The following is a 25,575-nucleotide window of genomic DNA, read 5'->3' as shown; positions in this document are numbered from 1 at the left end:
AAAGAGCCCGGAGTCAACTCGAGATGACAGAGGATGGATGGATGGATGGATGATGGATGGATTGATTGAGACTGTCTTGCCTTTTTTTTTTTTTTTTTTTTTACCTGAAGTTGAGGAGTGTCAGAAAGCTTGACCAGAGTGCAGAGAGCCTGCCTCTGCCGCTGCCGAGGGTGTCGAGCAGCGCCGGCCGCAAGTCGACTGGTGTCACCGCGTGGAGAGAGGCAACACTATCTGTGTCATCACTCCAGCCGTGTTTATGGGGGACGGCATCATAAACAAGCCAGCTCCCCCCACGCCACCCAGCCCCCGCCCTGGTTCCCCCCGCTCCCCGTGCCGTCCCCCCTCCACCCGCTCTCCTCTCCCTCCCGTGCCACCTCACCACCGCTGTGCCATTCAGGCATACTTAAATCACCCGAGCCCCATTTAAAAAAAAGAAAAGAAAAAAAAAATACCCAGATGCGCCTCCTGACAATTATTCTATCATTTCCAGTTGTCACCGGGGCAATTACAGATCGAGGCCCCCTGCGCGGTCTCAGACTTGCAGGCCCGATAGCACAGTCTTCAATTGGGGGAGAGAAGAGTGTGAGTGCGAGGACAGCAGAGGGAGCGTGTGTGTGTGTGTGTGAGTGCATATGTGTGTAAGCATGTATGCATGAGCGTGAATGGTGTGCATGTGTGTGTTGGGTGGGTGGGGGTGGGTGGGTAGGTAGTGTACAAAATGGAAATTTATGACAGAGACATGTCTGCTTCTTTCTCCCTCCCTGCTGGAAATAATTAGACCGTCATTTTGTATGGCTGCCACTGATGAAATATATCACAATTACTGGAAAGCACTACTTATTTCATCCCCCAGTTTTATTGTGAAAAGAGAGCAAGCAGTTATTAGACAGGTCCATTTTTTTATTTTGTCTTTTTATTTTGCAAATGACCTTCAAATATGTTTCCATTCATTTATAAAGTTACTTTTTGCAAGTAGGCAGGAGAGATGAGTGTGTGTGTGTGTGTGTAGGGTTGAGTGTGTGCACTGTGTGGCATGTGTGTGTGGGTGGGTCCTGCGTGTGAATGAGTGTGTGTGTGTGTGTGTGTGTGAGGGGATCTTTACACGGGGAGCACTGTGACTCCTTGCAGGACGTTCGCCGGCTCTCCCCTGCACATGACCAGGCGGCAGGCGCTGCTCTCGCTCTCGTCGCACAGCTGCTTCTCTGAGCACTCGCGCGCTCTCTCTCTCTCTCTCTCTCTCTCTCTCTCTCTCTCTCCTACAACACACAGCCCGCCGGACCAGCTCTCTGCTTTGCATTCTGAAACAGACATTGCCGAGTAGTGTGGAAGGGAAGCGGGGAGAAAGAGAAGCGGCAGGACGCCGCTGTGAGAGGCGCATTCGCAACAAAAAAAGGTACGTGCGTCCGTCTTTACTCTCGCACAGTTCCGTCTTTTTTTTTTTTGTCCCCCTCACTTCAGCTCCCATTGTCTGCATGTCAAAGTGTGTTCTTGTAGGTGCAAAGAGTCTGAATGGGATTAGCGGGAAGCCGAGCGGCAGTCGGTTACCGGTGCATATGGCTCTTAAAAATGAACCGCATTCACATCCATGCATTAGCGCAAAACACTGATCCGCCACACCAAAGTACACATCCAAACCAAAAGATACAGATAAACAGATTTAACGTACCTTTGAAACAATGAGGGAGAAATCCAGTCTCCCCAGTAAGAAGCATTTGAAGAAGTATCCTCAGAAGCCTGGAAGCATTAGTGTGCATCAAAAATGATGAGAAGAAAGAAAGAAAAAAATATGCCACTAGTACAAAACACAGCATCAGAAGTAGAAAAAGTGGAGGGGGTAAAAAAAAAGAAAGAAAGTAGAGAGAAACTAGCTGGCGCTAACTGACAAAGACATCACCGGAGAAATATTGACACCAGTATTTACAGTAGTGCGAGGGGAGAGAGAGCACGTCTGCCTGGTCACGTCTGAGAGGCATTTGCCGTTTCAGAGCCGCCTAATTAAAACAAGTCAGGCAGCCCCGTTGGATTGTTTTGACGCCTGAGGACCAATAGTACACAAAAACCAGTGGCTTGATCGGTGGGGGGGGGGTTTGGGAGGGCGGCGAGAGTTGGCGTAGCAGTTGCGAGGGGGTGTAACTGTTTGTGTGGATGAGGGCTTGAGGAGAGGTATTTTGTAGAGGAATCTGCAAGGGAAGGGACACCACGGGAGACCTCGCCGCGCCGACCACTCCAAAACAATAACAAGTGTGTTTTCTGAGATGTTTTATTATTTTGTTTCTCTCCCCCCTAGCTTTCTGCTTTCTAAATACCTTTTTTCCCCAGACAAACACAAAACAAGGCACCTGCCCAAACTTTAAACTGCCTCACACCAGAAAGAAGCATCTCTGGGACGGTTTAGATTTAAAAAGAAATGATGTCTGTTAATTCTCGCTCGACGACAACACGACACGTTTTCCTAATGAATTACTGCGGCGTCTTTTAACTGCAACCACAAAAACCGCCAGTTCCCCACCGCCAGCTAGAAAAGCTGGCGAAAGCACAAGGGAGCCGGATTGTGATGTATGGACGTATGTCCTGCACTGTAAACAACACACACCAGGCAATGAGACGGAACATTTACAGCTAATGGTGTTTGCCAATCCTTTTCTTTTTAATTCTCTCTTCTTTCTTTCTTTTCCCCTCTTTCTCTCACATGCCACAGATGTTTTTCTTCATCGCTCCAAAAGACAGGAATCTGCTGGCAACAAGAATGACTTCCCCAGGAGAGAGAGGAGTACAAAGCCCTCAGTCTGCACACAGCAGATGCAGAGAGCCGGACCATCTGCCACCAGCTCGCTGTGCCACATGGGTCTGCGAGATTCAATACAAGGGGGGACTTTTTTTTATTTTACATGATTACACAAGTTTGATGCAGCTCCAAAAACTGAACACAGTTGCAAACGAACACAGGAACAGTGGTGATCTGATCTTATTTTTTACGCTCTGAAAGAGTTACTGAGGGCAACAATGACAGATTTATTTCAAAAACAGTCTAGCCCCTAACGCGGGGTAAAGACCACTTGAACTCACGGCTCTAAGCGGTGCGCTGGCGTGATTTAACAGGCTCTGAATATCACATTATCTCCCCGACTCTGCCGGAGCATATTTCAACCGTATGATATCATTATTAAGAGGGCGGCGCCGACCAAAAAAGATGTAGCAGTTTCATTAGTGTCAAACTGTCTGAGCTCTGAGGCAGAGTAAACACTAAACAATCACAGCGGAATGAAAGAGACAGAGCAAGGAAGATGACAAGGCTGCAAAAGCAAGCAAGAGGAAGGGGCGGAAAAAAGGCAACAGCGTCTCTAAACATTCACATTATGCAAGCAATTTCTTCCCCTTTCTCTTTCTGTACTAAAAAGCTTCAGGGTAGAAAACTCCTTCAGCCCCCTTTAATAAACTACTCAGAGTGCCCTACTGGAAAAGGCAAACAAGAGGCCCCTGGCCTTAGGAACAGCGCCTTCACTCAGGGAACGCTAGGCCTATTTCCACACATCTGTGACAACCATGTGCCTCGTACCTTCAGGTATTTATTTCTCATGTCTCTTGTTCCAGAGCGTGCTGCTACCAAGGTCAACAGAGACAATCAGGCCCACCAGCACATGGATGTCACAGCAGAAACAACAAGATTTTAATGAAGAAGAAGAAGAAGGAAAAAAAGAGGGTTGGGTTGGGGGGGAGGAGGAGGATGCATTGTGGGTACAGTATGGAGTTCTGATGGTGGTAGCAGCTGGTTCCCAATACTGGTTAAAAAAAAAAGAAATCACCAGTGGGGGAGCTGTGGATCTGTGAAGCACAGCATCGCCGTGACGACGACCGCTTCCCATCTCCGGGATAATACGCACAAGCACATCCACAGCACTAACAATTAATTCTGCAGTTAAAGTCAGTGTGTAGCACATTGCCTTGGTGACAGGAGAGAGATTTCTACTCTTACCGGAACGTTTGAGTTTATTTTTGCACTTTTGTTGCCACCGAGCTACCGCAAAGCATGTGCTAGTACACGCTTTGCGAGCTCGTGGCAACACATCCTTCCACTGTGAGTAACTCCTCATTAAGCAGTTAATAACTATTAGTGGAAATAATCAGAATACAGACCCCACCCCCCAACAAAAGCAGAAACATGAACGTATACCACTGGAATCAGCATAAAAAGCAAAGGATAAGAAAAAGGCATTATAGCTTTCATGTCAGATAGATGCGGCACGTATTGAAGGTTATCCACTTGACTCCTCTTCACCTTTGTCCATTCTCACATTTAAGTGGCAGTCGGAGAAAATAAAGCGATTTTGCCGTGTGCTAAAATACGCTGAACTGCTATGCGCTGAGAGCCAGTGTTTCCAAAGAACAAAATGCCACACACATGAAACAGACTGCACGCATCAGCACATTCATTGCACAAATGTTCCACAAGCACTTAACCCCCTCTCAAAAAAAAAAAAAAAAAAAGGCAGAATAAGTAGTAACGAAGGGGTACAGCTCTTTTTAAGCCTGCGCAATGTTGATCACACAATATGCCGCTTATGGCCAGAGAGCAAAGACCATTACGGACAGGTGATTGTGTAAGTGGTTGGAAGGCAGCACCATTTTAATATACGGTACTTAAGCACCAGGGTATCCATGGCAACTTGCCTTGCACCATGCATTCAGAAAAGCCCTAATGAAATGCCTATTAAGTGGCTGATAATGACAGTGTCCAAATATATTTGCATATGTATTCACTATTAAAAAATTTGAGCAGTAAATGGATGAGAAGAGGCGTCTGATTACTGCAATCTCAACGGTGTACACAGTGATTTTGTTGGGTGGATGTATATTTGTTTTTGTGGAAAATAAAATAGTGAACATGATTTCTGAAACGTGGCTACAAATTGTGGTCATTCTGTGCACACAGCTGCTGTCTTTTACAGCCTATATGTTGAGGGGATTTTTTTTGTTTGTTTTAATTGCGGTGACTGGTGTGATTGGAGTCCTTCCTGCTGTCCTTTGGGAGTCTCCACATGTGACTTCCATTTGTGACTTTGGCCGAGGGCCCAACAGGACATCCCTGAGAGAGTGTTTGCTTGACTCAATATCAACAGCCTGACTAAGCAGCTGGGTGTTGTGAGGGGAGGGCTCTTTGGTCAAGCCTGGACTCAGTTTCCTATTGAAAATAAACCGGGCTGCAGATTCGCTGGGCCCAGAAATATCAACACGCACCGCGAGGAGCCACGTCGAGGACTCGGCAGCGTTCCACTGGTGCCTCTCCAGAGCTTAATGATACCTGCACCTCCCCTCCAGCTGCTTCTGCCAACGCCGCCACTATACACAGACAGCGAGCGGGCGGGGAATTAAAGTATACATTACAGCAGAAAAATAAAAAGAGATCGAAACGACAGAAGTCAGACAGTTCAAGCTGACCTGGCCTCTCAAAACAAAGGAGCTGGTGGAGCAGCGACAGGCACTCCAGGTTAAATGTACCTCTTATTTCCCCACCGCTGCAGCTGCCTTTCCTTATATTTGAACTAAGCGAGGTTCTGAAATCAAAGGCTCGGCTGATCCTGGTAAATTTAAACATGCATGTGTGGCTCACAGTAATTTACCTACATCAGATTGGAGTTAGATAAAAGAGGCGACAACTCCCCCCCAACAGTGCTATCATATACTTAAAGGCAGGTACTTCTTAAATTAGATTCCTTGTCAAGAAACAGTACATGCTACCGAGCTGTTTTTTTTTTTTTTTTTTTTTTTTAATGTTCCTGGCTGCTGAGATGTCAAAAAGATTAAGGAACATCTTAAGAACGTTAAAACAATAGGCGTTTCAAGCTTTCACACGTCCCGTTAAGAAAGAACCCGAAACCAGTTTATGAAAGTGATAGTGTCTGAGGATCTCGCAGCTCTGCCAGAGAGATTATAATTCCCAGAACCGTCACTACACAGCTTACTGACAGCGAGACATGCTCCACTGGCAGTCAAAAGAGCACAACACCTGTATGTGCTGTGCAACAGCTGCCATCTACGGCCCAAGGAATTCTCTCAATGCATTTACAAGTAGAAAGGGAGAAAAGAAGAGAAAACTTCCATAAGGGACGATGGCAAAAATGAAACAGTATAAATTAGACATGGTTTTGGAATCATCTCCAGAAGCTACTGGAACGTGGACTTCAGAGTCCTCGGATTACTTTGGCCCGTCTGATTTACCGTCTGACACAGTGGCTGTCCATTCATGAGTGAACCACCATTCAACTGGGCGCCAATTACACCTAAAAACCCCAATCAAATTAATGCAGGAAAATGGCAATCCAGCAAAGAATAATAAACTCATTATATGGAATTTTCAAACTCTTCTATTGTCCACACTACGGCTAATTCAAACCTAATTTTTACTAGCCACTAATTTGAGGGCGAAGGGCGGGGGACAGGAATTACATCTGGAGGTAATTCACCGTGTGGAACTGAGCCCAGTGGAGGTGACTATACCCCCCCCCCCCCCCCAACCCCGCAACACACACACACCCACACCTCATTCCTGGCAAAATGAAAAAGAAAGAGACAGACGTGACATGGAGAAGGAGCTTTTTTTCCATGGGAGTGAAACTTCTGCAGCACTTAAAAAAAAATGTTTTTATTGTGCGCTATCATCAACTGTGGTTTTGAGAAGATTCTGCAGGGACGGCGGAAAGACAGACAAAAACAATGACAAACAACAAAGAGAGAAAGAGAGAGGAGTTTTTTTTTTTTAGGTTTTATATGAGACTTTGGACTCTGCCAGACAGCTGCACCGGTTCAGTGTGGAGGTTCTGGGTTTACTAAATAGCCGAAGATATGGAGTTTCAGGAAGAGGGAGGGCCGACGGTGACTCTACAGTTTGGCTCATTGCTCGCTCTGAAGGATCAGAGTTTATGAGGATGTCTCCCTCTCAAGTGACCAGCTCCATCTGGGCTGCCTAATAAATGACACACTTTACCGACGATCTATAGTTTCAAAGCGCAGGGTAACGGCTCCCCGTCTGCATTCATTTCACCGCATTTAGGCACGCTTAACAGTTAACTACAAGAACATGAAGTTATTTGTAAAAACATCCCAGAAGATGTTTTTTTTTACTCTATTTTATTCATGATCCTGCTGAAAGCATGACAAATACAGTAACGCCGATTACAAAATATTGAGTTTGACTTCCAACAATCAGGCATGGTGAAAACTCCCTGCGCGAGGGCATTTAAATGTGGTAGAGAAACGTGTCAGAGTCCCTTCCACACCAGAACCCCCTGCTCTCCAATTCTATCCTTTGCTCCCCCCAACGTTAAATGTGTTTTCCAAATGAAAATAAACGGAGTCCAACCGGTTTGAGGCAGTCTAACCCCCGGAATATGAGATCAAATAAAGGCTTCTGTGGAGGCTGAAAGGAGAAATGAAATGGCTTCTGTGGGGGAGATGTACCGAGTAATAAAATTACTCCTTTATATCTTCCTAAACAGCACATATTCCCTAAAGTGGGTGAGGACTTCACTTCGGTCAAAGACAAGTATGCAAGTGGCAATTTTGACTTCAGGGAAGATTCCACGATACACTTCTTGAGCCTTGGCGCTCTGCAATTTTCCTGAAAACGAAAAACTATTTCAGCAACAAGTTAAGCGTAACTTTGGAAGTTTCACTTTGATGATGTGCTGGTACATACGGTCATTGAAAGGTATGTTCCATTAAACTGGAACAGCAAGATGATTCATAAGCTCATTGCTTTTCAATGACTTCAAACTACACCAAAATGTTCAGATGAACACTTGTATTTTATAATAACACATACAGCTGACTCAGAACTGACCATGATGTACCACAAATACAGTGCATCATCTCTGGAATGAAAAATGTTGGTACTTTGAAATGGGTTAGCTATTCCGGTAATACAAGTACCATTCCATTTGGCATTGAGGTACATTTTCTCTCTCTCTCTCTCTCTCTCTCTCTCTCTCTCTCACACACACACACAAATGTATGACTAACTACTTAAAATCATGCAAGTGATTTGTATTTTTTTAAAAGCTGCTCACAATAATATGCAGATTGGCTTCCCCTCTTGGCTGAAGCTCTATATTAGAGAAAATTTGCAATTGGAGAGAATACATTATATTTCATTATACAGCAGCTATTTAAACCTTCATTGAAAATGCTTTAGCACAAGGATCGAGCCACTTATCGGACCTACTCACTACCTTTAAAAGCTGCCCATGTTCAGTGCTCTGAGTGGCAAAAAAGCAATCGCTGATGACTTTGAAAATAGGATTTGATGTTCAATTTATCTAAAACTGAAATGGCGGGCAGGGTTTGCAGGGAATCAACAGTCGTAACTGTTCAAAAATCACAGAAGAAAGGAAGATAACAATTTATAGAATTAAAACGACATTCAGAGCCATAATTTTCAAGAGTTGTTTGGAGGATACCACCTGAAAAAGTTTTTTTTTTCCCCTCCAAAAATTAGTTAAGGGTGTTATCACAAAATTGATACCATAAATGGATACATACACTGTATATTTTGTGGATCATATTTTATAATAAAAAAAAAAATAAAAATCTACATTTCTAATGTTTTATGCATCTTCTTAAAAATCTTACTTTCTATCCACACACACACACACATATATTAGGGATGTGGAGATTAATCAATATGAATCAGTATCTAGATACAAACGTGTGTGATGTGAGTGTATCGATTCATTCGGTGTGCATCGATTCAACTGATGGATGAAATTGCTTCCATTGTTTTTTTCCATTGCACATTGAAATCACCACGGACGGAAGCACACTTGTACCGCAACAACAAATCTATTTCAAAATGGAGGCCCGCGACAATGGCGCAAGCAGTTGTAGGAGATTTTTGATGCACCTAAAACATTTAAATCAGGCCTTTGGAATTATTTTTGCTTTTTTTTTTTTTTAAAGGATGGGAAACTTGACAAGACGCAGGTCGTTTGGAAAGAATGCCGTGGCTACCGCTGCACCTCCTAACTTGGAAAAACTGGTAAGAAAGTATCGCAAATTAGTTTTGCCAAGGCGATACTCTGTCAATGAGTGACTCACTTTAAGTCACTCATTGATGTTAAAAGTGATGTTGTTTTATGGTTTACTGTACTGTTTAAGTTCTGACAGTGTGATCAAACAGGTTCCAAGTATGAGGGAACCAATTCTTGTTCCTTAATGTTCAAGCAATGTTAATGTTCCTTAATGTTACCTGGATGTTTGTTTTGTGAATTGTTTTGTAATTTGTGTCTGTAGCATGGCCCAAGCAGACAGTCACTCCTTTGAGTCTGGTCTGCTTGAGGTTTCTTCCTGAGAGGGAGTTTTTCCTTACCACTGTTGCTCTGGGGGTTGGTCAGGTTAGACCTTACTCGTGTGAAGCACCTTGAGGCAACCTTGTTGTGATTTGGTGCTATATAAATAAAAATAAATTGAAATTGAAAACTTAATGTTGAATCTGGTAAATTTTCTGCTTATAAGGAGTAAAACAAATTATCTGCCTCTAGTAGAATCAAAAGAAGAAAAAGAATACCATAGTACCATACTGAATTACAGCTTCTTGTTTTCTACTCAAATTTTTGGAATAATTTCTTTGCATTATGTTGAATCGCATCGTATCACACCAAATCGCATTGTATCGCTTTGAGAGGAAATGAATCACCATCAAATACATATCAAATCGCATTGATCAGAACAGGGGTGAATCGTATCGCATTGTATCGTCATGTATTGCTATATGTATCGTATCGCTGGTAGCATATCAAGATGCGTATTGAATCGTTGTCAGTGATGAGATTCACATGCCTAATACATATATATAAGGTATGTGGAGATTAATTGATACAAATCGGTATCTAGATACAAACCTGCGCAATGTGAGTGCATTGATTCATTCAGTGTGCATCGATTCAATTGATGGATTAATTTGTGTTGCATCGCTCACTGCCTGCTTCATTGATTTTTTTCCGAGGGACATTGAATGCACCATGGACAGTTTGGGACACTGGAGCAGCCGTTGTTTTGAGGGTGTTTATTGAGAAAAGGATTATTTCTCTATGTTGACTGCAGACTGCAGCAGGCAGTGCTTCAACCCGCTGTTCGCTGGTTCTCAGAAGCGGCAAGTCCACTGCCGTGAGCACCAGCCAATGCGTAAACTGAAGTTGTCCATCAGGTAAAGGAAATAATAATAATAAAAATAATAATATTAATGTTATATAATATATCCTCTGTTTTGTGGGGACTAAGTGCGCAGCTCCAAATAGCTGTGCAGATTTCGGTCAGAATTAATAACTTCAGAGCGAATCGCCGTTTAAATCAAATGACACCTCTTTCCAAACGTTATAATACAAACATAAACTACAACCGACCACGCCCGGGTTTTTTCCCAAAATGAGACATTCTGCATGTTTTATGAATTACATCCTGATGTGCAGCGCAGCTGGCTGAGCTCAGCTTCAGAGTCTATGGGGTTACATTTGTGTCATTAATATCTGAAGGAAATGCTTTTGACAAAAACTACAGATTTTGTTTATTTCTATTTATGTCCAGAGATCTAGGATCCACCATGTACATCACGGATCCAGTGACCATGTACAGATTCTACTGATTTTTATTCATGTCCAGAGATCAAGGATCCAGTAACCACTTTCATATTTATTTACTTTTAGACTCAAAGTTGTTGTTTACAAGTTGTTGACATAGAAAACTTGTAAAGCCTACTTTTGGTACACAGAAAACTCACAAGAGGCATTGATATGGGAATCGCTAAATCATTGGATTGATAAGTACAATTGATAGATTAAAATCTTATCAATACCCATCCCTAATCGTATCGAACCAAATCGCATCGTATCATTGTGAGGAATTGAATCAGGATCATTACATATCAAATCGCATAGAATCGGGAACAGGGGTGAATGGTTTTGCATCACATCGTTATGTATCGCAATATGTACCGTATCACTGGTAGTGTATTGAGGTGTGTATCGAATCATTGTCAGTGATGAGATTCACATGGCTAATATATATACTGTTGTACTCAAAGGTTTACATACCCTGACAGAATTTTTCATTTTTTGGCCATTTTTCAGAGAATATGAATGATAACACAAAACCTTTTTTTTCCCCACTCATGGTTAGTGTGTTTAAGCTTTTTAAATCATAATGACAACAGAAACTAACCAAATGACCCTGATCAAAAATTTACATACGCTGGTGATTTTGGTCTGATAACATATACACAAGTTGACACAAACAAGTTTGAATGGCTACAAAAGGTATCCATCCTCACCTGTGATCCACTTCTTGCAATCAGTGTGTGTATAAAAGATCAGCGAGTTTCTGGGCTCCTGACAGACCCTTGCATCTTTCATCCAGTGTTGCACTGTTTTTGGTTTCTGAGTCATAGGGAAAGCAAAAGAATTGTCAAAAAAAAGGTAATTGAACTGTATAAAACAGGAAAGGGATATAAAAAGATATCCAAGGGACTGGGAATGTCAATCAACAGTGTTCAAACACTAATTAAGAAGCGGAAAATGAGGGATTCCATTGGAACCAAGCCACGACCAGGTAGACCAACAACTGCCAGGAAAATTGTTCGGGATGCAAAGAAAAACCCACAAATAACTTCAGCTGAAATACAGGACTCTCTGAAACAAAGTGGTGTGGCTGTTTCAAGATGCACAATAAGGAGGCACTTGAAGAAAAATGGGCTGCATGGTCAAGTCGCCAGAAGAAAACCATTACTACGCAAATGCCACAAAGTGTCCCCCTTACAATATGCCAAACAGCACAGAGAACAAAGTAATTTGGAGTAATGAGACCAAAATTGAACCTTTTGGCCACAACCATAAACGTTACATTTGGAGAGGAGTAGGGATGGGTATTGATAAGATTTTATCGATATCGATGCCATTATTGATTCTGCTTATCGATCCGATTCCTTATCGATACCTCGTGAATTTTCTACTAAAATTAGGCTTTAAAGGTTTTCTATGTATTTCCTTGAGTCTTAAAGTAAATAAATATGAAATTGGTCACTGTATCCTTGATCTCTGGACATAAATAAAAATAAACAAAACTGTGTTTCACTTTGAAGTTATTAATTCAGACTGGATTCTATCGTTCTATTGACTTGTCAGAGAGCCGCGTAACGTCTGGAGCTGTGTGAACAGAATGGAGGACAATTCTCGTTTCTTTCTCGCACCAAGACAGGAGTCCCAGTTAGTAACTTTAATCCGCACAAAAGTGACTCACAACTCATATTCAGGGATGAAAGTGGTGAAAAACAAAAAAAGCTGAAACCCAAAATTACCCCCCAACACCACCTGCACGAAAATGTTTCAACTCTAGAAGCTCTGAAATGCAATCTGGGACTATTCCAGATGATAAACTGGAGTGAGTGCAGCATCCATTTAGGTGAGAAAAAAAAAAACTTTCCTTATTCAGATTCATTCCAGTAGTATTCTGCTCTTACTAGGATGCAGCAGTTTTCTAGTTTGGCAGATAGTTCTGGAGGAAATCACTGAAGAAATTAACAAACTGAAAATATGGTTTGCCCTTAACAAACTGTCATTAAACTTAAATAAGACAGGGATGAAATGGAGGTGTGAGAGTCACTAGCTGTTCACAGGAAACGTTTATTTCTGTACGTATTTATTTATGTTCACTGTTAGTTGCTATTATATATTTTCTGTTGTGTTTCTATTCAGGTTCTTTTTGTCTCTTTCTCTAAAATTGTATATAATAATCATAAGATTATTAATATATAAGCAAAAATAAATTTAAGGAATATTACAATTTGAAAACAAATGCACCCAAACGTGATGACGGCTGCAATTGCTAAATGCTAACTTTTAACATTGAAAATGCCATAGACATGCTAACGCGTTAGCATCGCTCCCGTTTTTAAGTTAGAAAATACATCTATCAACTGTTTCAGAAGACCATAACAGGTCGGTTTAACATAGAAAAGGTAAATAATACACACGTTTGCTCTTTAGGGTTTTAGCGGGGGAAAATTAAGTGAAATAAATAAATAAACGAAGCAATCGATCGAAGCATTGCTTCAATCTGCGAACCACTGCTTCGACTGGTTCAAGGTTTAAAGCAAAGCCGTGCTGCAGAAAAGTTGATTAAGGACCCACTGCAGGGTCTGTAATCAATGTAGAGAAATGATCATTTTCCTGACAAACACCCGCCAAAACAACGGCCACTCTGAAGGACCGATAACAGAATCGCTAAACACAAAGCTTATTGATGTCAGTGGATCGAATCATTTCTTAACGATACCCGAAAGGAACCGGTTCTCGATACCCATCCCTAGAGAGGAGTCAACTAGGCTTATGATAAAAGGTAAACCTTTCCTACTGGAAAGCACAGAGGCGGATCACTGATGTTTTGGGGATGTGTGAGCTACAAAGGCACAAAAAATGTGGTCAGAATTGATGGCAGGATGAATCTAGCAGCTAGAAAATACTGGAGGAAAATTTCCACTCATCAGCCCGGAAGCTGTGCATGGGACGTACTTGGACGTTCCAACATGACTCCAATCAAAACACAAGGCCAAGTCAACCTGCCATTGGCTACAGCAGAATAAAGTGAAGGCTGTGGAGTGGCCATTTCAGTCTCCTGACCTCAGTATCATTGAGCCACTCTGGGGAGATCTCACATACAGTTCATGCAGGACAGCCCAGGAATTTGCAGGAACTGGAGCCTTTTTGCCAAGAAGAATGGGCAGCTTTACCATCAGTATAAAAAAAATACGGTACTCAGTATTAAGAACTGGGGTATGTAAACTTTTGATCATGATCATTATGTAGTTTCTTTTGCCATTATGATTTAAAAAGAGTAAACATAGTTGTTTGACAATAAATGGCTTCACACAACCACTAACCATGAGTGAAAAAAAAGTTTTTGTGTTGTCATTCACATTCTCTGAAAAATGGCCAACACACATATATATACATATACATATATATATACATACATACACACACATACATACATACATACAATACATACAAACAGAAATAAATTACTTGTAGACAAACATTTTTACTTACATTTATAAAATTAATTAAGAAGTTTACACCAAACTGCTCATGTTTAATCCGTAACCTCATATAACATTCCGCCTTTGGCATAATAAAACACATTCTCAGTGCCAACAATGTTAGTACATGATAAATTTATTGTTAGAAATACTGCAAAACCAGGCACTAATTGATAAACTAAACAACGAAAACAACTAAAACTGTGTATGCACAAAAGAAGGAATGTTTAAATACTTGCTTTTCTCCGGTGTTATAAAGCTGCACATAAGCATGGTCCTGCTTTACAAAGCTCAGTAGTCATGGAACTGTACATATGCATGTGCACAAACCTGCTGTCCACTCCCATCTTTAACCATGAATGATCACAGACACACCCTCAAATAACAATTAGCATATGTCAGCTTTTGCGTGTCGCTGTAAAAATATATATTTTTTTCTTCCCTCAGATGACACATAACTGAAAAAAAAGACACAAAAGTGCAATTACACAGAATATCAAATTGAGACTGCCAATTTTATTTGGGGTTATCAGTTCTGGAATCACAAAATAAATAAAAGACACAATGGGAAAAATAATGACTGAAATAATGAACAACTACTACTTTGAACAACAATAACTTTGACACTTAGAATCAACAGATGAATAAATAACAATAAGAGAGTTGATCTACACTACACTAACTACACTAACTGCTGCACCTCCAGCCACGACTCTGTAAAGCTCATCAAGTTTGCGGACGACACCACCCTCATCGGACTCATTTCGGATGGGGATGAGTCTGCCTACAGGAGGGAGGTGGACCGGCTGGTGACCTGGTGCAGCAGCAACAACTTGGAGCTCAACGCCCAGAAAACAGTGGAGATGATCGTGGACTTCAGGAAAGCCACAGCCCCCTCGCCCTCACCAACAGCCCCATCACCACTGTGGTCTGTCACCGCTTCCTTGGCACCACCATCACCCAGGTCCTCAAGTGGGAGTCAACCATCAGCTCCCTAATCAAGAAGGCCCAGCAGAGGATGTACTTCCTGCGGCAACTGAAGAAGGCCAAGCTGCCTGTCCAGGTGATGGTGCAGTTCTACACGGCCATCATCGAGTCCATCCTCTGCTCCTCCATCACGGTGTGGTACGCCGGGGCCACAGCCAGGGACAGACACAGACTGCAGTGCATTGTGGCCTCTGCTGAGAAGGTGATCGGCTGTAGCCTTCCATCTCTCCACGACCTGCACGTCTCCAGGACTCTGGGCCGAGCAGGTCGGATCACAGCTGATTCTTCTCACCCTGCACACGGTCTGTTCAAACCACTCCCCTCGGGCAGGAGGCTACGGTCCATCCGGACCAGAACCTCCCGCCATAAGAACAGTTTCTTCCCCTCTGCTGTTAGACTCATGAACTCCTCATAACTCAGTCACCTTAAGCTTAACTCTGTCACTTTATCATTTTATCACGGGTCACTTTAGACAGTGTACTTTGGTTTTTAATTGCACTCCTCCCACTGCACTGTTTTTTCTGTTTCTCTGTTTTGCTGTTGCACACAGCCTTTCATATTTCTTTTTTTCTGTTGCACACAGCCTTTCATATTTCATATTTTTTATCTTATATTTTATCTTATTTTGACACATATGTTATATTTTATCTTAGCATTTTATCTCTTCTTAATGTTGCACCATTGTACCGAAGCAAATTCCTAGTCTGTGAATCCTGTTCACTGGCAATGGCAATAAACTTCTTCTGATTCTGATTCTGATTGATAAAATTTAGTAGACACTGTATTATTTCCAGCTCAGTGTGTGAATGACATACTGTAGGTGTGTGCATTAGCAGAAACAATTTTTTAAAGGAAAAAATACAAGATCTTGTGACATTTTCTAGTTTGTTAAATCCTGTCTTACCTTATTTTTCATTTTGACTTGCTCTGAAAAATTTGTCTGCACATGGTCTGTATGCACGTACTCACTTCATATTCATCCTTTATAAATTCCAATTAATGTGTGGGAAAAGATGTATGCATGGTTTCTGTGCACAACTGTCATTTATAAATGAAGTTTTACATCTCTGAAAATACACCGGAACATGCATTGCTATCATAAAACACCTAATCTGCCAACAACAGTGAGTTTTAATTGAAATAAAAGGTACTCAATTATCCCTGGAGGGAAATTTTTTAACATTTCAAGAAACAGGAACCAATTCTCCGTAGTTTTTCCTTAATAATAATTGTTGCAAATGATTCATGAAAAAAAAAAGTGACACAAAGGATGTTCAGACAGCTTCAAAGTTACCTCTAGAAATCTCCTTTGACATCCAATTCCAAACCCTGTAGCTGTTGGCTAGACACCTTTCAGGTGTGCTTCTTTCGTCTCTTGAACTAGCTGAAATAACTCCAACACTTAAGAAATCAGGTGCTGATCCCAACATTCTGGATAATTTTTTGACCATTTCTCTCAAAAATACTGAGAATAAACAGTTGCTGCCTCAGTACTCATTCAGCTTTCAGACAACAATTTGAACAATTTCAGTCTGGTTTATGTCCCTTCCACATTACAAAAACAACCTTGGTCAAAACTATTAATGATCTGTTTACTGCAGCTGATTCTGGGCTTTTTAACTATACTCATCCCCCTTTATGTAGCCTTTGCTACATCTCATAACATCTTGTTTATCTGTCTGCTTGCATGCAGTTTGCCAAACTCGAAACCTTCGGATCACAGTAATCTCCTATGACTGCCGGTGTTCCTCATGGCTTTGTCCTGGGTCCTCCTTTATTTATAGCTTACCTCCAGCCCCTTGGCTAAATATTTTCAGGAAATGAGGCATACATTGTTGTCATGCAGATAATACCAACTCTATCTACTCAGCCAAATATAGCTTATTTGAAAATAAATCCCACAAATTCCTCAAACTCAACAGTGATGAAAGGTTCTCTTCTTGGGTACTAAATCCACTCATGATAAATATTATAGCTGTTCTTTGACTACTGACAATTCTATGGTTCCACCTTTCCCCAGTGTTGGGGAAAGTAACTTTGGAAAGTTACTTCATTAGTTAATCTATACAGTTATATTTTACAGTTACTTCTTACATTTACTTCATTAGCAGCTGTGGACACCTTGTCGGCCGCTGCTGAATGTAATTAATAAAGTTACTCATAATCTAATTTGGTTATTTTTAAGATTTAGTACTCAGAAAAGTAACTATTAGTTACTTTGCTGATTAGTTACTTTTCTAATTGCTCAATCTTACGAGTAACCAAGTTAGATTACTCGTTACCTTATTAGTTACATTACTTATTAGTTGCAAGTTTTCTGCAGATTCTAATAAAGTAATTGCATAAAGCTGCTAATGAAGTAACTGCATAAAGCACCTGTATAAAGCAACTAAAAAAGTAACTTGTCAAAGTTACTTTCCACAACACTGCCTTTCCCTCAGGTGAATAATCTGGGTGTCATCATATTGCCTTCAAATTTCCATCTACGCAATATCAACCCATTTTGTCCATCTCTCAACAGCACCATCTGTTTACGCATTCTGTGGTTACATCTCATATTAATTACAGTAATCCTCTTCTCTATGGCCTTCCCATCAAACCGCTCCATAAACTTCAACTGGTGTAGAACTCAGCTGTTTGGGTCATAACCAGAACCATCATATAAGTGCAGTGGCTCCCCACTGACTGTGAGGTTCTCATTCCTACTTTCAAGGCTTTCTATAACTTGTCACCTTTGTATCTCCGATCTTCTTCACCTCTACACACCTCCCCATACCCTCAGATCTTTTTTCCTCCACCTTTTGCATTGCATGCTCCATCTGGCTGACCACTATGGGATCTCGAGCATATAGCTGTGTTGCCCCAATTTATTTAAAGTTTGATCTAATTACCATCCTCCATCCATTGTGCTTTTGTGTCGTTTAACATTTTTGTTGCTTTATTTAAATGCTGCTATTTATTTTTCTGACTTTGCAGATCTTATTGTTTTTTTTTAAGGTCCCTTTGAGTGTCATGACAGGCACATATAAATAAAATGCTTTTTTTTTTTTTTTTTACTTTTGTTAAACCTCACCAAACAAACACGAGGCTCCACTTCAAACGCATAGCACGACTGTTAGGTAATCTTCCTTTGTTGACTCTCCCTGATCCTTGGTGACTTATTGCACAGTCTCTCTGTTTCTCCTCCTGCTTTTAAGCTGACAACACAAAACTTATTGCTGCCAAGACAACAGGAGTGTATGCCATGATGAGTGGCTCCAAATGATCTGGAAAATGTGCCTGTCCAATATATTCACAGAGTGGCAACTGCTGTGTTATGATGACAGGACCAGTAAGGTTTTACATCTAGAGGCAAACTAAAGAGAAAGAAGGCAGCACAAGGCCTCTTTGTTTTTGCACAGGACAAATCTGAGGTTTCCTTTTGCATATTCAATATCCTGCAAGGTACCAAACAGACTTACAGTAATCTAGTGTCTGGAGGTTTTTTTTCTTTTTTTCTTAAAGGGTCTTGCTATGTGTGTCTGTGACTTGTTGCATGAGTCTTTGTTAATTGCTGTGCGGCTTGCACGAGTCCCTTCCAACAAAGCCTGGGAAATCAATCAATCTGTGAAGAAATACATCTTACGCCAGATGTGGCACTTAAAAAAAAATGGGTGGGTGGTGGTAGTGTGTGTGTGTGTGTGTATACTTAAATAGACTTGGTTGTACTCCGGACTCCAACGGTCCAAATGGTATAAAGGCATGCTAAATGAAATATTTATCACGAATGAATCAAGCTGTCAAAATGCTACCTAGTCCAATTTGATTTTCTGCTTGTTATTTTCGCTGCCTTCTCTGAGGCACACATGTCAAGATGTGCAAGTGTGTAAATGTCTCCCTGAAATACATCCCCACTATTTACTTTACAAGTTGCCAAGGAGAATGAAAGACAAATGTTTCATTAGCAGGTGATTTTGTGTGTGTTTCCTTTTACAAGTCTTCAGTAGTTCCGCTCCTTGACACATATGCGCACACCCTTACATACACTGAGGGTAATTATAAATGCAAGGCTTGCTATAGGGAGCTGAACTTTTCACACCTTTCAAAGCCACAAAATTGGATGGTTTTGTGGTTGTGCAGCTGCCGCTCCGCGCTAATGCAAGGCGGTGTCATATGAAAAATATTCCTCTCCCTAAACCGCAGGGCTGGTCATTAATGAAACACAGGCCGTGCAGTGAGGTCATACAGAGTCTAGATTTCAGCAGCCACACTTAAAAACCGCTCAGAGAGAATAGAGAAACATGAACACAAATCAGATTCCAGCTCCAAGGACGGGGAAAATAAATAAATAGAGAAAGGCACTGGCCCCTCTCACATTTTCCCCCAGCGCTCTGCAAACAACCGTCAACTGCAGCTCAGAAACAGCTCACAATGAGAGTAGACTAAACAATCTAACCCCGGCCAAGGAAAATGCTAAGCAACTCCGCACACAGGATGTCTCACCCTAATTGCCAAATATCAAATCTCACAATGGAATCTGTCCATTTGGCAAAGTCTTCACAGCAAACTTGGCAGCAGAAATTTGCTTTTTAAAATGTGTCAAGTTATGTAAGATGCAGAACTACAATCTTCAAAGGTATTACTTGTATCATATTCTTGGATTTACAGCGCTTATTGTACTTAACCGGCAACAGTTTGTGATGAAGGCGCTGGGGTCTTATAAACGAGTGATCAAAAATCATCAGCATTAAGATAAACAGACGAAATAGGTCCCTGTGGACATGGAGGGAGGCTAGAACGAGGGTCAGGACTCACCACCGAGAGAGACAGAGACTGATGGTGTGTTCTAGGAGGGCACAGGGGGCATAAGCGGAACCGTGAGACTGGTATAAGACACACGGTAGCCAGGAGGGACTGGGTTCGAAACAACAAACTAATGGGACTGTCTCCACCATGTGCCATTGTGTTTTCCAGCCACTCAAAGCCGCTTGCAGAATTCCTGTGACTTCAAACAGCCAAAATAGCAGCACGTTCATGAAACAGAACAGAACTACTGGGAATTAAAGAAGGCAGGGAAAAAAGCAAACGCACACGCACGCACACACACACACACACACACACACACACACACACACACACACACACACACACACACACACACACACAAGGTAGCAAGCCTCAACAGCAGATGGTAAAATTAACATTTCAACAGTTCCTTCCTTTCATGTAGGTCTCGGCAGAACTTTTTCTTTTTTGGAAAAAAGAGGGGTAGGGTGGAGGTTTTTGGTAAGATACAGCGGTGTAGAAAGCATCTGGAAAAAGGGATGAAGAAGAATATTGGCTTATTGCTCCTGATGGTCTGCCTCTATGAAAAATTAAATAGGTCTGTTTTGCAGGTTTCCCCATCTCCAGAGTGCCCTAAGATGTGTTATGGAAACATCATCTCGGTAATTTATACACAAAAGAACACCTAGTGAATAAAGAAACTATTTTCCCCATTTTTCATATTGCAAACCCAACATTTTAGACTTTCTGGCCTCCCTTTGGTGTTCCTTTGCCAACCATATTACAGTCCAGCTGTCTTATTTCGCAATACGCTGGCATCTACAGCACTGCATGGTGAAGTCGGCTACAAAATGCTTGTCAGATTTCATTTTGAAGCCTTGATATACTCTTCAAAAGCTCCCGTAGAGATGTTATCATAGAACAAGTGGAAGACGGCGGCATCTCTAATAAAGGCCCAAACAATGGACAGCCCATCTCATTTCCAACCCTGTCCAATGGAGTGTCTCAGTAGTACCCATTAATTTGGACACAGTTCTGGCTAAATTACATGTGTTCCACCTCTGTGACATTTTAAATGCAATTAAAAGCTGGTTATGGAAAGAGTGGACGGACTTCCCTGTGATGAAGGGAAATCTCTGACGTGATTAACATGCAAACGAGCTCACGCAGGCAAAATAGATTGGGGTTTGAAAACCTCAATTACTTCTGAGTGATTATCTATTTACCAGTACACAGATTTCCATTTCTCATCTCCAGCCAAGTCTCCCATGTGCGAGCCTCAATTATACATGGCACACCTTTATTTATGATGCGCACGACGCTGAAATACAAGCTCCAGTTATTTTTCACAGTGATGTATTGCTCCTTTACCGGCTGCTCATGAGGCAGCACCACCAGACCAACACTTCCTAATGCTGAACAATTTGCTTTGTGAGCACTTAATATGATTTTGACACCCCTCCTCCCCTCTACAAACCAACAGAAACACCCCAATCCATCCATTCTATACCTATTTAAACTTCCTTTAACCTCCTATTCTCCCCATTAGACAGGAGGGAGTGGAACAGATAAAGGCCATCCATATTTCACTTTTTTTCTGTCCCATTTCTTTTTATTTATTTCTAAACAACGCTGACTTCATCAAGATCTGAGTGTGAGGGGTTCATTACCTGAAGACTAATTGCAGGTGCAGATCAGAATATATCAGACGGAAGCTGAGAGGAAGGTATGGATTAAAATGAAGTGCAGAAACACTCCAGGCTTTATAGTATGCATGAGCTTGTTGATGCAATTATTAAAGTAATGCCTGGCAGCACAGGAGGAATGTAATTTAATTAATTTATACGGGTGAACAGTGACAGGATCCCTCTTCTGATTTTTTTTATTTCCACGTACAAATTTACGTTAAACTAAAAGATATATATGTCCCATTTTTAATCAGGAGGTATGTAAGATTTAGGAGGCAGCCCTCCTGCATTTTTATCTTTTATTTATTAAGAAAAAGCATTACGTGCACCAAAAATGAATATATCTGCACTAAAAAAAATTATATACTCCTGCATTAACTGTGCTAATGGGGATTTGCTTTTAATGGTTTTATCTAAAAAAGTAATAATTTAAGAGAAATAGTGCAACAGATGATTTATTGTTTTTCAGTCTCTCTCTCTCTCTCTCTCTCTCTCTCTCTCTGCCGGGTTCTTGGTGCCCAGGGATATGGAGAGAAAGCAGAAAAGGTGCACATATCTGTGGCACAGCCAGGCGTTTCACATTGTGCCCAGCATACATAAAACATGCCCTGTTGCTTCAGCATGAGCAAAAAGGAAAACAGTGCCATCAAGTGAAATTTCTGAGGATTCCTCAAACACCTCAGCCGACAGACATATCATCTTTCCAAACAGCACGCTGCAGAAGACGGGGTTCTTTGTGGAAAGTCAGTTGAAAGCATGTATTTATGCCAAAATGAGAGAACCTTCTGCGTCTGCAAAACACTATGTGAAACACATGTTTTAATCCAGCACATGCAGTCAGGTGGCTATTCCACTACAATGGAGCTGAAATTAAATGACTGTGATGTGATTGTAGTGTTTGTTTGTTTTTTTTCCACAAATCAAAGATATTCAGAGGAGGAACAAAACTACTTATCAAATGACAAAAACATTCACATTTAAGAAGGTGAAATCAATTTTTTTTACATTTTTAAAAATAACTCAAAATTATTAATCGATGATGAAAACATCTGCCGATAAATTTAGTCATCGATGAATCATCGATTAATTATTGCAGATCTATTATAGGCGTCTGTGCTGTGACTGAAAAAAACTGTACACAGTGGAAATTTTGTTGTATCACTAGACACTGGTTTGTTATGGGATACAGTAAAGAAGGAATTTAATAGAAGAAAACAGATTAAATGTAGACTTGAATCTTCCCTCTGCCTTCCGACAAACTGAATTTGAAATTTCTTTAGAATACCCTTCACTGCTCCACTTCACCATGAAGCTGCATAACTGATTCTCTGACTTGTGTCAAGAAAACCTTTTGGAAAAACACAGTAAAAATGGCATATAATGGATTCAGGCAGACCAGTGAATTTTGCCCGTTATAACTGAAATCCGTTATATGTACAAAACGGACAAAATCTGTTATATGCATGTAGGGATTAGCTGCAGTCAGGAGGCACCGAACGATTTACGGGGAATCCCCAGCACCAATTAGGCTTACATATTTCCTTGATTAAGCGCCTGCCCTTGAATTGGGACCTACCTCATTTAATGACCGGGTTAAAAACTTTGTTTGAAAAAATTAACGCCTGCCTTAAATAAACACCGGACATTAAGTGCACTGAAAGGATTACATTTGGTGGAGTCACACTTTTATTTTAAGTCCGCTGCAGAGTGGTACCTTAAAATCCTAACACTTGATTTATGCTTCTCCAACTCCATGGCCAAGCAATGACGCTGATGTGTGCATTACCCTTTTAAATGTTCTCCATTGCGCCTGTAGGCAATTTACAACAGGAACAGCAGCTTTTTCTGGATCAATTTGTCCCTCAACGACCTCCACTTCTTTATACAATCATCAACCTCCAAACCAATGGTACGTGTAATATCCCTCCACGAATTGTGGGTCATTTGACTGTCTTTTTCTGACTTTGTGTTGTAAAGTTGGTCACATTTGTGGACTTTTATGCCAAACGTATTTGATTCGTGATCAAAATGTAATCAGTGTGCAAAAACCTTTAAAATAAGACGGGAGAGGAAGGAGTGAAAACGTAAAAGTGACAAATCACAGCCCTTTGTGGTCCGTCATTTAGCAGGTGTGTGAGTTCAAAGCCACGCAGAGGGCTCTGATCTAAAGCTGTTGTCTTTTTTTGCCACACACAGGGATATGTGTAAAACGTAACACCTTATTACAGCGCAGGCAGGAAGCAAAATATTGTAAATAATCGGCAACCTTGAATTACAGCCTGCCTCGTTTAGGTGCCGGGTCTGAGGACGGTTTGAAAAAAAATGCCCAGTCTTTTAAACAAAGAAATACAGTACCCACTGTCTTTGAATTGGTAGGTGTCAGTGCCGAACTTCATTTTGTACCTCTGTTACTAGGCACGTCCAGACTGCTCTGTGCGGTACATGCAAGGGGTTTTTAATGGGAATACACACAGGACATTTTGTCCCCTATGAGCAAAAATTTGTTATACAAAATCCGTCATATTGGGTGTTAATTACATGGAAAAGTATTCTAAACCATTTGGACTTTTACTTTTGTCCGGTGAGTGCAGTTGCAATTTGGAGCTATACTGTATCAATAAATTGATGTGAATTGAACTCCATTGTACTGGTGTACAGAAGCAAAACTACAAAAATGGTCGCTGTCCAACTCCTTATGGACCCGACTGTATTTAATGTTTGGTTGTTTTAATTACAGTAAGAAATTCTATCTTGAGTTGTAAATAGAATTATTTTCACACAAGATCTTTGAGTGAAGGAGTTGGAATTTGGTGCTTTGCTGATTGCATGGTCTGAATCATGTTTGAGGCACTCAAACAACAAAGGGATTCATTATTAGAGATTGAGGTTTAAGGTTGCCAGTGAAAGAAGCAAAAAAAAAAAATAATAAAAATAATGCAGTGGACAGACCTTATGGAGTGAGTGAAACTGGTGATGGCTAAAAATGAGAGAGCCAGAGCCAAAGAGCTTAGATAATAGTAGATAATGGACAATTAACTCAGGGTAGCAGTGCCGGCTGCAGGGAATAGCAGCTTGTGGTGCAGTAAGTCCCTGATCACTGCTGAGCCATAGTCACATTGGAAACACAGGCGATATCAAGCTGCAGGCTATTGGGCCTTAGAGATCTACACGCTGCATTAGCAATCTCTACAATGCCTTCAAACAAAGCTTGATACCAACAAAGTGTCCCAAAGTGCATACGCAAGCACTCTGCTGATGGGATGTCTGTGGTGCCAAAGCTTGTCAATTGTTTCGTATCCTTTCACCATTAAAATAAAGCCAGGAGCTGCGCATTCATTTAAAAAAGTCACACATCACCATCCATGCCTGAGTATAGAACTAAAAATTAGCATAATTTAACCTATATAAACGCTATATGCATAAATAAGTAAGAGAATGTCACCACTGTGCATCACAGGAACAATGTATTTGTTCAACTCAGAGGCCTCAGAAGTGTTTGCACCTGCCCCCCCTACACACACAGGCTCCATCTAAATCTATTGATCTGTGAAACACAAGGACCCAGGGGAGGCAACTCACTTAATATCACACATCTAATGATGAGATGAATAACGATGATACCATTTGGTAATTAAACGTCTTACAAACCATTTAACTGACTGTGTGTCAGAAGGGATCGGTGGAGGTCGTAACGACTGTTTTTCATTTCTCCCTCAGCACATAAGATACATGCAGAAGCTCCAGCTTTCGGGGTGGGAGTTTGGCTATGAGAAAATAGTCCATGACACACTACTGAAAACACACTAATGATTTAGCAGCTACAGCACTGATGCCCTGAAGAGCAAGAGAAAAAACTATTTTGATGGGGCAACAAAAAAAGGAAGAAAATATAGCAAGACAAACATGTCTTCTTGCTGGGATTTTACACTGACATATTGAAGCACCTCATTTCATGCACTTCCCTGACACGTTACAAGCCGGTGACAAAAATAAGCCCATGTTTATTGGTGAACTGTAAACACATGACAAGAACGGTGTGAAAGAATAAGTGCAGTG

General features: G+C 41.2%; 1 protein-coding gene and 1 long non-coding RNA gene across 9 annotated transcripts in view; one reads left to right on the top strand and one right to left on the bottom strand.

Annotated features, from left to right (window-relative positions):
• The window catches only part of foxp2 (forkhead box P2), a 223,351-nt gene that overhangs the window by 126,717 nt on the left and 71,059 nt on the right, over positions 1–25,575 (bottom strand). Inside the window, exon 1 of one of the 8 annotated variants that reach the window (XM_034163714.1) lies at positions 1,667–1,804. The exons of 5 other annotated variants lie outside the window; for them this stretch is intronic. The gene's annotated coding sequence lies outside the window, so the exon portion shown is untranslated. Of the gene's footprint in view, positions 1–104; positions 167–1,666; positions 1,805–25,575 lie in introns of those variants that run through there. 2 more of the 8 variants (XM_034163720.1, XM_034163716.1) reach the window with 2 other exon arrangements.
• Positions 1,042–4,737, top strand: LOC117504284. Its single transcript, XR_004558754.1, has 2 exons — positions 1,042–1,393; positions 2,699–4,737. It is a non-coding gene; the product is annotated as an uncharacterized LOC117504284 (long non-coding RNA).

The sequence above is a fragment of the Thalassophryne amazonica genome, chromosome 22 (assembly GCF_902500255.1).
Source record: "Thalassophryne amazonica chromosome 22, fThaAma1.1, whole genome shotgun sequence".
Taxonomy (NCBI): domain Eukaryota; kingdom Metazoa; phylum Chordata; class Actinopteri; order Batrachoidiformes; family Batrachoididae; genus Thalassophryne; species Thalassophryne amazonica.
The sequence above is the reverse complement of the archived record's forward strand: the minus strand, read 5'-3'. Positions and strand labels throughout refer to the sequence as shown.